Genomic DNA, 13,919 nt, shown 5'->3' with positions numbered 1-13,919 from the left:
GTCTCGCATTCTGCCCCCATGTCTCGCATTCTGCCCCCATGTCTCGCATTCTGCCCCCATGTCTCGCATTCTGCCCCCATCATGTCTTCATTCTGTCCCCATGTCTCGCATTCTGCCCGGCCGCAGCGCATACTTGGGGCCCGACCGCAGCGCACACTTGGGGCCCACCCGGCGCCCCTATAACGCACAGCACTTGGGGCCCGATGACTGGCAGCACAGGAGCGGGGCCCCTGATCTGCGGGCCCCCTTCTGTACTGCTGTTCACCAGGCCCCATACAGCAGTAAGGGCTGTCATGCCCTGAAGGCGGCCCTGTATGTGACAATACTGAAGCAACATCTCAAAACATCGGCCAGGAAGTTAAAGCTTGGTCGGAAATGGATCTTCTAAATGGACAATGAACTGAAGCATACTGCCAAAAATGGTAACAAAGTGGCTTAAGGATAACAAAGTCAATGTTTTGGAGCCATCACAAAGCCCTGATCTCAATCCTATTGAAAATTTATGGGTAAAGCTGAAAAGGCCAGTGCGAGCAAGGAGACTTACAAACCTGGATCAGTTACGCCATTTTTGTCAGGAGGAATGGGCCCAAATCCCACCAACTATTGTGAGAAGCTTGTGGAAGGAGATCCCAAACATTTGACCCAAGTCATTCAGTTTAAGGGCAACGGCATGAAATATTAATGGAATGTTTGTAAACTTTTGACTTTGCAGTAAATAACAAAAATGCCAAAAAACATTTTCTCTCTCAATATTCTGGCATTTGGCAAATATTAATAATTATGGTAATCCTAACTGACCTAAAACGGGAAAGGTTTATTCTGATTTCATGTCAGATATTGAGAAAAACATGCATATGTATCTTTTTAGATACAGTAGTGCATGTAAACTTCTGGTTTCAACTGTATGATGGGTAGCAATTTCTGGCTCACAAATAAACCTCAGTGTGTGCCAACAATTTAAAAAAGCCATCAAATGATGAGGAGCGGATCGGCAATGGAAACCGGGGCCGACGACAATCAGTGAGCATATTAATGCACCTACACTCTATATGCTGTACAATCACACAGGTTTAGTCCACAAAAATATTAATGGGAGTTCTTCTTTATTGTTTTTCATTTATACGCCTGGTGTTTTTGTTTAATTTATTCACAGTGATTTTTCCTATTATGTAGGTCTCAGATTCCAGGATCTTAGTGTGAATCATCCTATTTGGGCAGGGCCCACATTGACTATTTTATCTTTCAAAGCTGGAATGTAATCCCAATATTTGCTTCCATTTAGTCTCTCTATGGACGGACAGGATCCCAGAAGGACATATTTAATTTGTTTTCGTCAAGTCACGGCAAAAACCTCCTCTTCAGGGATGGCACACAATGCTTGGTTGAGTTTGACCGGATGCTGGATAGAGACATTGTGGATGATTTTTTCGGCAAACCCTTTCATAAAATTGTATTCCAAGATAACAAATGCCTATCCAGATCAGGTATGTTTTCTGATTTTTAGGTTTATTTCCCATTATATACAAACATTATAAGGTCTGAACTATAGTGTATGAGACATGATGAATTTACACTTCCCAGTAAAGACGTCACCACTTTCCAGCATAGTGAGTAAAAATTGGAAACAGCTGAGGACTTTACTGGGTTGGTTACACATATTTTGGTCATTGTTGGACTCACACTAAGCAGATATCTATGGCATATCCAATAGATTCTGCAAGGACAAAGGGGAGGACATTTAATAAGGGACGGCCGTCTTTTATACTTCTACGTTTGACTGGTTTTATATCATATAATCAGTTTTCCTCTTGTTTTTATCTACAGCCTTGGCCACTGCCTGCTTATACCATCACTGATGAGAAGACTTAAAAATGGACACATGGTCATCAATCCTGCAACATTCTTCATTTATTTGTTTCTATTGCTACATTTTACTAATTTCAGCATTTCTAATAAATAGCTTCAATTTACCGAACAGGTTTTCTTTTATTCAAGAGGATGAGCAGATAAACCATGGGGCTTTGCTGCAAAACAATATTTTATTATTTTAAATCCATTCCAACGGTTATCTGGAAAAAAATGATGGAAGAATTTATCAAGAGCCATATACCACATTCATACAATAAGAAGAGTAGAATATTTTTAGCATACCCTTTTTGCTGCTGTTTTCTTGGTGTTAGTAGAGGAGGCAGGATAACATATTCCAATTTCTGCTGTACAGATAAAGATGCGCCAAATTAAGTAAGAGTCCTGTGCATCCGTATAGATATATTACTGCATCCTCCAGGGTTATTATGGTTTAAAAATTGTATATTAAAAGACAATTTTTATTAATGCCCTGCAATGTGCATAAATTATGGGCGGGTGAAGGCGTGAATATTTTGCATTTACATACACTTGACTTCCCGGCACATATGTAAAATAAATATTCACCCCTTCCGGCCGGCATCACTGATGGGTGCGCACAGCAATCCTCGGACTGGCCGTCTGCTATGCTGACCTGAGCGTGACAACATGTATTTCTATGCAGCTGTCACTATCAGGTAAAAAGAGCTGACGGTCCGTCCAAGGATTGCTAAACGATCCTAAGGTATGCAGCAGTCTGACTGAATCAGTGCAGAGGGTTGGGTGGGATTATGGGTGGGGGAAGGGGTGAATATTCAGTTTCCACTTTCATATGCTTGACTTTCCGGCATGAGACAATAAAATTATCCAGGGCTTACAGCAACACAACGGGGCCACGGACCTAAATAAAATTACACATCGAGAAAGGGTTGCCCAAGCCCTATTTCAGGATACTATTAGTATACTATACAAAAATGACTTAACAGAATCCCTTTAACAACATTGGCAAGCTCCGGAGGTTCCCCTACATCCACTATGATTAGGGTGTGCCCCTGTAGTTATAATGAAGGTTATCTAGGTTAGGGGCCTGCTCAGATGTGTTTTGCCCCCCTCTGGTGCCAAACCTCTAGCTCTGCCACTATACCCATTTATTGCACCTGTGATTGAATGCATGTGTCGCCGGGGCCGTATTTGGCGTTCATGCTGCCATAGGCACCCTAAGTAGTCATGCCCCTACTAGTAACAATTTTTTCCAGCTGTCATCCTAGTACCTTCTGCTATTTCTCTTCCGCTCTTTTCCACTGAGGAGGTGCTTGCTCCTAGCCAACAAAAAACCCTTTGGAAAGTTACGTTTTTATTCAAGTTTATCACTACCAGATCATTGAGACATAAATGCAAAATGGAAGAAAACTGGATCCACATAGACTTCAATGGCCGAGTCAGATCAGCACAACATCAGAAGAGAGTAACACCTGCTCTGAGTCACAAGGATCTCACTCTCAGATCCATGATTTTAACAGATGTGGGAATACATCCATTCTATACTGTGGGATAGAGTGCTGCCGAAGGGAAAAGTAACTAGACAGCACTCAGACTTGTCACCCAGATGTGTGAACGTAGCCTAAGATCCCACAATGAGTATTTGGTGAATTTTTGATCTTGCAGATTTTCTGCACCAATTAGATAAATTAGGTTATTTTTTACATGTGTTGTTATGATTTTTTTCTGTCCTCTGTCTCTTCTTGGTTTGTCATGCTTTAAATAAAACTTACTTTGTTTTGGATAAATCCTGTTATTAGGCTTTGATATAACTTAATTAAAAAGTAATTTGTGGATTATATGCATCTTTGTTATATCTCCACTTCAGAAATGCACTAAAACACACACATACATATTATAATATGTATGTGTGTGTTTTAGTGCATTTCTGAAGTGGAGATATAACAAAGATGCATATAATCCACAAATTACTTTTTAATTAAGTTATATCAAAGCCTAATAACAGGATTTATCCAAAACAAAGTAAGTAAATATATATACATACACACAGTATATATATAGTTAGTGGTTGGATGAAACCATTTATTGTCAAACTGCTGTGTTTTCTCTTTTTAAATCATAATAACAAACCAAAACATCCAAATGGCCCTGATCGAAAGTTCACATACCCTGGTGATTTTGGCCCGATAATATGCACAGAAGTTGACACAAATGGGTTTGAATGGCTACTAAAGGTAACATAGAATCATAGAATCGTAGAGTTGGAAGGGACCTTCTGGGCCATCTGGTCCAACCCCCTGCTCAAAGCAGGATTCGCTAAATCATCCCAGTCAGATGTCTGTCCAGCCTCTGTTTGAAGACTTCCATTGAAGGAGAACTCACCACTTCTCGTGGCAGCTTGTTCCACTCATTGATCACTCTAACTGTCAAAAAGTTTTTTCTAATATCTAATCTGTGTCTCCTCCCATTCAGTTTCATCCCATTGCTTCTAGTCTTTCCTTGTGCAAATGAGAATAAAGTTGATCCTTCAGCAATGTGACAGCCCTTTAGATATTTGTAGACAGCTATTAAGTTATTAAGTCTCCTCTCAGTCTTCTCTTTTGCAAACTAAACAATCCCAAATCCTGCAACCTTTCCTCATAAGACAGGGTTTGCAGACCGGTCACCATTCTGGTTGCTCTTTTCTGAACTTGCTCCAGTTTGTTGATGTCTTTTTTAAAATGTGGTGCCCAAAACTGGACACACTATTCCAGATGAGGTCTGACCAAAGAGGAGTAGAGGGAAATAATGACTTCACGTGATCTAGACTGTATGCTTCTGTTAATACATCCTAGAATTGCATTTGCCTTTTTTGCTGCTGCATCACACTGTTAACTCATATTCAGTCTGTGATCTATTAGTATACCCAAGTCTTTTTCACATGTGCTGTTGCTTAGCCCTATTCCTCCCATTCTGTATATGCTTTTTTCATTTTTATTGCCCAGATGTAGTACTTTGCATTTTTCCCTGTTAAAAACCATTCTGTTAGTTGCTGCCCACTTCTCCAGTTTATTTATATCTTTTTGAATCCTCTCTCTCTCTTCTCTAGTATTAGCTATCCCTCCTAGCTTTGTGTCATCAGCAAATTTAATCAGTTTACCCTCAATTCCTTCATCTAAATCGTTAATAAAGATGTTGAACAATACAGGGACCAGGACAGAGCCCTGTGGTACCCCACTTGAGACATTCTTCCAACTGGATGTGCAGCCATTTACGACCACTCTTTGGGTCCGATCGCTAAGCCAGTTATGAATCCACCTAACAGTTGCCTTGTCCATTCCATACTTAGTCATTTTTTCAATAAGGAATGTATGAGATACTTTGTCAAATGCTTTGCTGAAGTCAAGATATACTATATCAACAGCATTTCCTTGATCCACCCAATCAGTGATTCCATCACAGAAGGAAATTAAGTTAGTCTGACATGACTTATTAGTTACAAACCCATGCTGACTCTGTTTAATCACTTCATTCTTATCCAGGTACTGACATACATGTTGTTTAATAATTTGTTCAAAGATCTTTCCTGGTATAGAAGTCAGACTCACCGGCCTATAGTTGCCTGGGTCCACCTTCTTCCCCTTTTTGAAGACAGGAACAACATTTGCTCTTCTCCAGTCTTCTGGGACTTCTCCTGTTCTCCAAGAATTTTCAAAGATTATGGAGAGGGGTTCAAAAATTTCTTCTGCTATCTCCTTCAGTACTCTGGGGTGTAATTCATCTGGACCTGGAGACTTGAATTCATTTAGGTTAGCTATGTGTTTCCTCACTACCTTTCTGTTTATAGATATCCTGGATTCTTCTATTCCCTTAATAGGACAGTGAAGAACAGTTGATGTTACATTTCCTTTCTGAGAGAAAACAGATGCAAAATAGGAATTTAAAAGTTCGGCCTTCTCAACATCCTGTCTTACCATTTCATCATTTTCATCCTGTAAAAATCCTATAGCATCTTTGACTTTTCTTTTACTTTTGACATATCCCCAAAATCCTTTATTATTGCTTTTGACATCTCTTGCAAGCCTCAATTCATTGTCAGCTTTAGTAATCTGATTTGTGCCCTGCAGGTTCTGCAGTCAGCATTATATTCTTCTTTAGATATGCCTCCCTCTTTCCATTTTATAAACATTTTTTTCTTCCTTTTTAGCATGTGCTTGTGTTTATCCATCCTGGCTTCCTTAAATGCTTCCTATTCTTCCCTCTTTTCGGAATTGTTAACAATTGTGCTTTGAGAATTTCATATTTCAAGATTTCCCATCCTTCCTGGACATTTTTGTCTTTAAGGATATCCAGCCATTGGATCCCTCCAATTCTCTTTCTGAATCCCTTAAAATCTGCCTTTCTGAAATCTAACCTTGAAGTCTGAGTCTTCACAGGTCTTCCTCCTCTAGTTATCCAAAATTCTAAAATAGCATGGTCGCTACTGTGATGTACAATGTCTGCAAGATATGTTTTCTGTTGCAATGTGCTAACAAATCCTCCATCCTAGGACATTGTAAACTGTCAGTAGTAGGAATTCCTTCCCCCCAGGTTTTACCAACCCTGCCACTTCCTCTGGAAGAGCAGGAATGTTAATTAGCTAGACCATCTTCCCCACACCATTTGGCTTCTCTCAGCTGAAAGAGAAAAATGCGGGAAAAAGGTCTTTGTTTGAAATAAAACTTTAAGAGCCTGCCCTGCGAAAACCGTACCAAGTAGAGATATGAAAATCATATTTTTGTAACCTGAGAGGTCCCAGCTTCGAGACCGCGTATGTTTCGAAGTTCTACCCTGTCCAGAACATGAGATAGGATTTGCGCCCAAATGGATGGTCATATCGCATAGATGTTTGATGTTTTCTTGATAGGCTCATTACGCTGGGAAACATGATACCACTGATGAGTCCATACCAGCTTCTCCCATAAAGTTATAGCTAATCTAAGTTTTGTAGCCAAAACATAACTCGGATGAGAGAGGAGGGATCAACCCAGAATGCATCTCTCCGTGATGTCACAAAGCAAAGCCTATAAGGCCTTCCCTGGGCAAACCAGCTCAGAACAGCTGCAGAGTCCGTGCTGACAAGAACTCAGATGAGCGGAGAAGTGCAGCTCCGCCTCCACCCACCTTAAAGCCACATGGTCTGCCTAAGGAACAATATGGAACTGTGAGTGTAATCTCTTTGTTTTCTCCACTTTTATTTTATACCTGTACTGTACATATTTTATGTCTCAATTTTATAGCAACTTTTATCTGTAATCACTGTCCTCTTTCGGAAAATAAATGAAATAATTATTTAGATCTGTCTCTATGCTCTAAGACTCGAACTATATGCCTTTGATAGATAATCGCTACTAATTCAAGGGGTTTGCCACGGACCCTCTTAATTTAACACTGTGAATTAAGTAACCGTGACTGGTTGCAGCGCGTTGTGTACGGCTATTACGGCTTGCTGGCAGTCTAGAAGGGTCTTATATTGCTGAGTAAGGGGCTTCAGCCACAGCATTGATAATTCCCTTACTGCAGAAGCCTAATTGCCGGTTCACAACAGGCAGCCCGTCCGGCGACCAATTATCCTAGGTGCAGTTCCCTGACTGACCTGAGGGTAAGGGGGGGCGCCGGAGAGCTGCGAGTTCCAAAGTGGAACTGAGAAAGTGGGATATACATAAATCCCCGCAGTGCTTGGAAGATTGATAGCAGTGGTGGGGCATCCAAATTAAACTCCCCCTGCGGCAAATTGTAGAGCGAGATTAGCTTGCTGGATATTTTTGGTCACATGGTGCCAGTGTTGGGATAACTAAGATAAGCCCCACTGCGCCTGTGATAGCCGTGTGCCGGCATTGTGTCACGCCCCTCCGTCCGCTGATACACCCGTGTCAGTGGTGGGACTGTGACATAGTGGTGACACAGGGTCCGCTGTCCGTCACGTTTTGGTGGCAGCGGGACTCCCGTTAGTGTCGCCCGTAAGTGGACGAACGGCGGTGGGCTGTTCGTCACATATTGGTGGCAGAGCGGTGGGATAATCCTAGAGCATTAGTGATTTGGTTTGAGCAATCATTCCTCACTAAAAACTTGCACGGTTCCTGCGGGAATCCTGCATCATAGGTTTTGGAGAACAGACTCAGTGGTTACTAGTCCTGAGACATTAGTGTGTACTTGCAAGTATCCCCCTCCCGTTTCTTCGTTTTTCTTTTTCTATCTTTTATTTGGCAACCATGGCGGCAAAAGGAGAACCTTGGTACAACCGGCAGACAAAGGAAGTTCTTGCTGCGTTATGCACGTACCAAGGCCTTGACGCCACGAACAAAAACAGAGCTCAAATGATCGCGGCTCTAGTGCAGCTGGACAACGACCAGAATCCAGCGAGCGCAGAAGTTGGCCCAAGTTGCAATGGGGCTGCAGCAGAGGCTCCACTCCTGAGCGCTGGCCCCACATTCAACCAGAACGGGGTGGACCCCTATCTGCAAATGGCCTTGGACGAACTCCCCGCCGAAGACAGGGATGGGCGGGTGAGGCTGATCCAGCAATATCGGCAGGAGGCCCAAGCCGAACGTGAGCGCCAAGCTGAGGCTGAGAGAGCAGAGCAGCGAGCCGAGAGGGAGGCGCAGAGGGCCCATGAACTGGAGGTACTCCAGCGGGGTGGGAATGCCCCCACAGCCCGAAGCAGTGAGCCCAGCAGCGTCCAGACTCCTAAACCCCGGCCAGAGCATTTTCCCGTGATGGAAAAGGATGGGGACTTGGACACATTTCTGCGAGCCTTTGAGAAAGCCTGCAGACAGTACCAGCTGCCTAGAGACCAATGGGCAAGGTACTTGACCCCAGGGCTAAAAGGCAAAGCCCTGGAGGCATTTGCTTCTCTTCCGCCAGAAGCCGATGACGACTATGACGCCATAAAGCAGGCGCTGATCGCCAAATACCGGCTGACACCTGAGGTATACCGAAAGAAGTTCCGACACCTCCAACGTGGCCCACACGATAGCTACAGTGATGTGGTGCAAGGACTCAGGACCCACTTTGACCAGTGGATCCATGGACTGTCCGTTGAAACCTTTGAGCAGCTACGGGACCTGATGATCAAAGACCAGTTCCTGCGTCTCTGCCCAGCTGAGGTCCGACAGTTCATCCTGGACCGCGAACCAACGAACGCGGACAAAGCGGCGCAGATCGCCGACAACCACGAGGCCAACCGGAAGCCCGAGACGCGGAGGCCAGTCGCCACCAGCTGGAAAGGGGGTAAGCCAGCAACCAACCCCAATGCCCCAGCTAGCCGTCCCTCCGGAGGCCCTGTCCCTGTTGCCAACAACAGGCCGGCTACTGACAGTCGCCTGTGTCACCACTGCAAGCGGCCTGGTCACTTCTCTTACACCTGTCCGGATAGGCCGAAGAACCCCCCAGCCAAGGCCCCCGGGCCCAACGCCTCTGTTCTTTTGGTGGGAGGTGTGGTTGGGAGGGCTGACGACAACGTTCAACCTGTTCAGGTGGGGGCCCGTCTTGCTACAGGCCTCAAGGACACTGGGGCTGAACGAACCCTCATCCGTCCTGGACTGGCGGCCCCTGAAGAGTTTGTTGAGGGGAAAACCCTGACTGTCACCGGGATTGGAGGCACCCGTTGTCCCTTGCCAGTGGCACGAGTTTTTCTTGACTGGGGTACCGGGAGCGGGTTGAGGGAGGTGGGAGTGTCTGAAAATTTGCCCACTGATGTTTTATTGGGGACTGACTTGGGGAGGATGGTTGCATACTATGTCCCTGACACCCTTCCCCAAACTGATAATAAGGGTAACGTTAACCCTGATGATGATGATGATGACGGGAAACTGAATGTGTTACCTGCTAATGCCTTGATGAGTAATGATGCAACTAACAACCATTCTTTCCCCAGGTACGATGCTGATGCTGATGTGAATGTACCAAAGCAAACTGATAACCATTCTTCTCCTAGGAAGGATGATGATGATGTTGATGTATCTGTGCCGACTGAACCCGTTAACCCTTTCTTTGAAGCGGTAGATGTGTCCACAGGTACCGAAGTGCTCAGCCCCGTCACTCTGCGGAGTGAGACGGCTGAGGAACCCCTGGCAGGAGTAAGCAACGGTGCTCAAGGAAATGGGGAGGTGCATGGGGACCATGAGGAAGGTAATGCCATGCAGCTGACCAGTGCCACCGAGGAAGGTAACTGGCCCATAAGTAGCACTGCTCCTAAAGTGTTGGGGGTGGAAGGGGAGGTAGAGCCCAGGGCAGCACCAGCTGGTGGGTCTGTAGAAATCCCCAGGGAGACAGCATACATAGCAGCTGTCACACGCAGTCAGAGTGCCCAGATCGCAGGTAACGCACTGTCTTCTGGACCCTCTGCTGCTACAGGAGAGACTGAACCAGAGGTGAACCCAGAGCCGGTTCCAGAGGGTCCCAGTAAAGAGGGGACCCTGACGTCACTTCTGGCAGCCTCCAGCATGGAGTTCCAGGCTGCTCTGCACTCAGATGCCAGCCTGGAGAAATTGAGAGGTCTCGCCGAGACGCCCACCTCCAAGTCTGATAAGGAGAGGGTGTTCTGGGAACGAGGAAGGTTGTACCGGGAGACAGTACCCGGAGATCCTAAAAAGGAGTGGTTGAGGGAAAGACAGCTGGTCGTCCCCTATCAGTTCAGAACTGAGTTGTTGCGGATTGCCCATGAGATTCCACTCGCTGGACACTTGGGGATCAGCAAAACAAAGGCACGGCTGTCTCAACACTTCTATTGGCCCAAGATGGGGACAGATGTAACACACTACTGCCGCTCCTGTGCCACCTGTCAAAAAGTGGGTAAGGCGGGGCCTGCTCTTAAGGCTCCCCTTATTCCTTTGCCGGTGATAGAGGAGCCTTTCCAGAGAATCGCGGTGGACATTGTAGGACCGCTGTCCGTCCCCAGCAGCTCCGGAAAGCGATACATTCTCACCGTGGTAGACTACGCTACCCGGTACCCAGAGGCAGTAGCTCTGTCTTCAACCAGGGCAGATAAGGTGGCTGACGCACTGGTGACCATCTTTTCAAGAGTAGGATTTCCCAGGGAGATGCTTACCGATCAAGGGCCCCAATTCATGTCTCGCCTAATGGAGGCTCTCTGTGAGAAAATGCAGGTGACGCAGCTGGTATCGAGTCCGTATCACCCACAGACTAATGGTTTGTGTGAACGCTTCAACGGTACCCTCAAACAGATGCTCCGCATACTGGTTGAGACCCAAGGGCGCGACTGGGAGCGGTACCTCCCACACCTGCTGTTCGCTTACAGAGAAGTTCCGCAGGCCTCAACCGGGTTCTCCCCCTTCGAGCTCCTGTATGGCAGGCGAGTCCGGGGACCCCTTGGGTTGATAAGAGAATCCTGGGAAGATGAGCCAAACCCCACAGAAGTGTCCATCGTGGATTATGTCATGCGCTTCCGTGATAAGATGCAGACCTTGACGCAGTTGGTGCATGACAACATGACGCAGGCTCAGGCTGACCAGAAGCGCTGGTACGACCAGAACGCCCGGGAGCGGACCTACCAGGTGGGTCAAAAGGTGTGGGTGTTGGTCCCGGTACCAACGGATAAGCTTCAGGCAGCCTGGGAAGGCCCGTACGTCGTCCACCAACAGCTCAACCCGGTCACCTACGTGGTCACGCTTGACCATGCTCGGGGTAGGCGCAAGGCCTTTCACGTCAACATGCTGAAGGCGCACTACGAACGTGAAGCTTGCATCCTACCGGTCTGCAATCTGCCAGAGGATGGGGAGGAAGATTCCCTCCTGGACATGCTGGCCCAGGCCAAGGCCAATGGGTCCATTGAGGACATGGAGATAAGTGGTTCGCTCACCGTGTCCCAGCGGTTGCAGTTGATGGCCACCCTGGAACTCTTCCGGCCCGTGTTCACCAACTGTCCTGGGAGGACGGAGTTAGCGGTTCATGAGGTGGACACCGGGAATCATGCCCCATTACGGCGAACACCTTATCGGATCTCTGAAACGGTGCAACAAGTCATGCGCCAAGAGGTCGATGAGATGTTAAGGCTGGGAGTGATTCGACGGTCAAAAGGTGCGTGGGCTTCACCTGTAGTCCTCGTGCCTAAAAAGGATCGAACCACCCGGTTCTGCGTGGACTACAGGGGGCTCAACGCCATCACAACCTCTGATGCCCACCCAATGCCGCGCATCGAGGATCTGCTCAAGCGGTTGACAAACGCCAACTACATATCCATCATGGATTTGAGTCGGGGATACTGGCAGATTCCCCTGAGCCCTGAGGCGCAGGAGAAATCCGCCTTTATCACCCCCTTTGGACTGTACGAGTCCACGGTCATGCCCTTCGGCATGAAGAATGCCGAAGGGCATGAAGAATGCCCCTGCCACTTTCCAGCGGATGGTCAACCACCTGCTTCGGGGACTGGAGGAGTACGCGGTGGCGTACTTAGACGATATTGCCGTCTTCAGTTCCACCTGGGAGGAACACCTTCAGCACCTCCAGGAGGTGCTCAAGCGTCTTCACCAGGCAGGCCTGACCATCAAGCCGGGGAAGTGCCAGATAGGCATGCGCAAGGTCCACTACCTGGGACACCAGGTAGGCGGGGGTTCCATGAGTCCAGAGCCAGAAAAAGTGGACGCAATCGTGTCCTGGCCCACCCCCAGGACCAAGAAACAGGTGAAGTCCTTCTTGGGCACTGCAGGGTACTATAGGCGGTTTGTACAGGACTATAGCGCCCTTGCCAAACCCTTGACTGACCTCACCAAGCAGAGGCTACCCCAAACAGTCAACTGGACAGATGACTGTGAGGCGGCTTTCCAAGCTTTGAAAGCAGCCCTGTGCAACTCTCCAGTGTTGAGAGCAGTCGACAGCAGTCGCCCGTTTCTGGTACAGACCGACGCCAGCGAGTTTGGCCTCGGTGCTGTGCTTAGCCAGGTCGACTCGGGGGACCAAGAGCACCCCGTGTTGTACCTGAGCCGGAAACTTTTGCCGAGGGAAGTGGCATACTCGACCATCGAGAAGGAGTGTCTGGCAATGGTGTGGGCACTGCAGCGTTTGCAGCCCTACCTGTATGGGCGCGCCTTCACGGTGGTAACCGACCACAACCCTCTGAGCTGGTTGCACACAGTGTCCGGAACCAAAGGAAGATTGCTCCGCTGGAGCCTTGCCCTTCAACAGTACGATTTTACTGTAAAACACAGGAAGGGCAGTGAAAACGGCAATGCCGATGGGTTGTCCCGCCGGGGCGAACCCGCTGAGGTGCGCATGGCCGATTACCGAGAGGTAATGCCTCCTTAGCGCCCTCTTAAGGGGGGAGGTGTGATGTACAATGTCTGCAAGATATGTTTTCTGTTGCAATGTGCTAACAAATCCTCCATCCTAGGACATTGTAAACTGTCAGTAGTAGGAATTCCTTCCCCCCAGGTTTTACCAACCCTGCCACTTCCTCTGGAAGAGCAGGAATGTTAATTAGCTAGACCATCTTCCCCACACCATTTGGCTTCTCTCAGCTGAAAGAGAAAAATGCGGGAAAAAGGTCTTTGTTTGAAATAAAACTTTAAGAGCCTGCCCTGCGAAAACCGTACCAAGTAGAGATATGAAAATCATATTTTTGTAACCTGAGAGGTCCCAGCTTCGAGACCGCGTATGTTTCGAAGTTCTACCCTGTCCAGAACATGAGATAGGATTTGCGCCCAAATGGATGGTCATATCGCATAGATGTTTGATGTTTTCTTGATAGGCTCATTACGCTGGGAAACATGATACCACTGATGAGTCCATACCAGCTTCTCCCATAAAGTTATAGCTAATCTAAGTTTTGTAGCCAAAACATAACTCGGATGAGAGAGGAGGGATCAACCCAGAATGCATCTCTCCGTGATGTCACAAAGCAAAGCCTATAAGGCCTTCCCTGGGCAAACCAGCTCAGAACAGCTGCAGAGTCCGTGCTGACAAGAACTCAGATGAGCGGAGAAGTGCAGCTCCGCCTCCACCCACCTTAAAGCCACATGGTCTGCCTAAGGAACAATATGGAACTGTGAGTGTAATCTCTTTGTTTTCTCCACTTTTATTTTATACCTGTACTGTACATA

The 13,919-nt window shown here is 47.1% G+C and overlaps 1 long non-coding RNA gene across 4 annotated transcripts in view; it reads right to left on the bottom strand.

Annotated features, from left to right (window-relative positions):
• LOC141095199 (uncharacterized) overlaps positions 1–13,919 on the bottom strand; it is a 104,668-nt gene that overhangs the window by 12,785 nt on the left and 77,964 nt on the right. For 3 of the 4 annotated variants that reach the window (XR_012233331.1, XR_012233329.1, XR_012233332.1), the window contains exons 4-5: positions 2,152–2,210; positions 1,972–2,069 (exon numbers count right to left, since the gene is read on the bottom strand). This is a non-coding gene — a long non-coding RNA (uncharacterized lncRNA). Of the gene's footprint in view, positions 1–1,971; positions 2,070–2,151; positions 2,214–13,919 lie in introns of all 4 variants that reach the window. The other variant, XR_012233330.1, reaches the window with a different exon arrangement.

This window comes from Dendrobates tinctorius, unplaced genomic scaffold (genome assembly GCF_039654945.1).
Source record: "Dendrobates tinctorius isolate UK_male_01 unplaced genomic scaffold, ASM3965494v1 ptg000069l, whole genome shotgun sequence".
Taxonomy (NCBI): Eukaryota; Metazoa; Chordata; class Amphibia; order Anura; family Dendrobatidae; genus Dendrobates; species Dendrobates tinctorius.
Note: the sequence above shows the minus strand (reverse complement) of the source record. Positions and strands in the feature narration are given on the sequence as shown.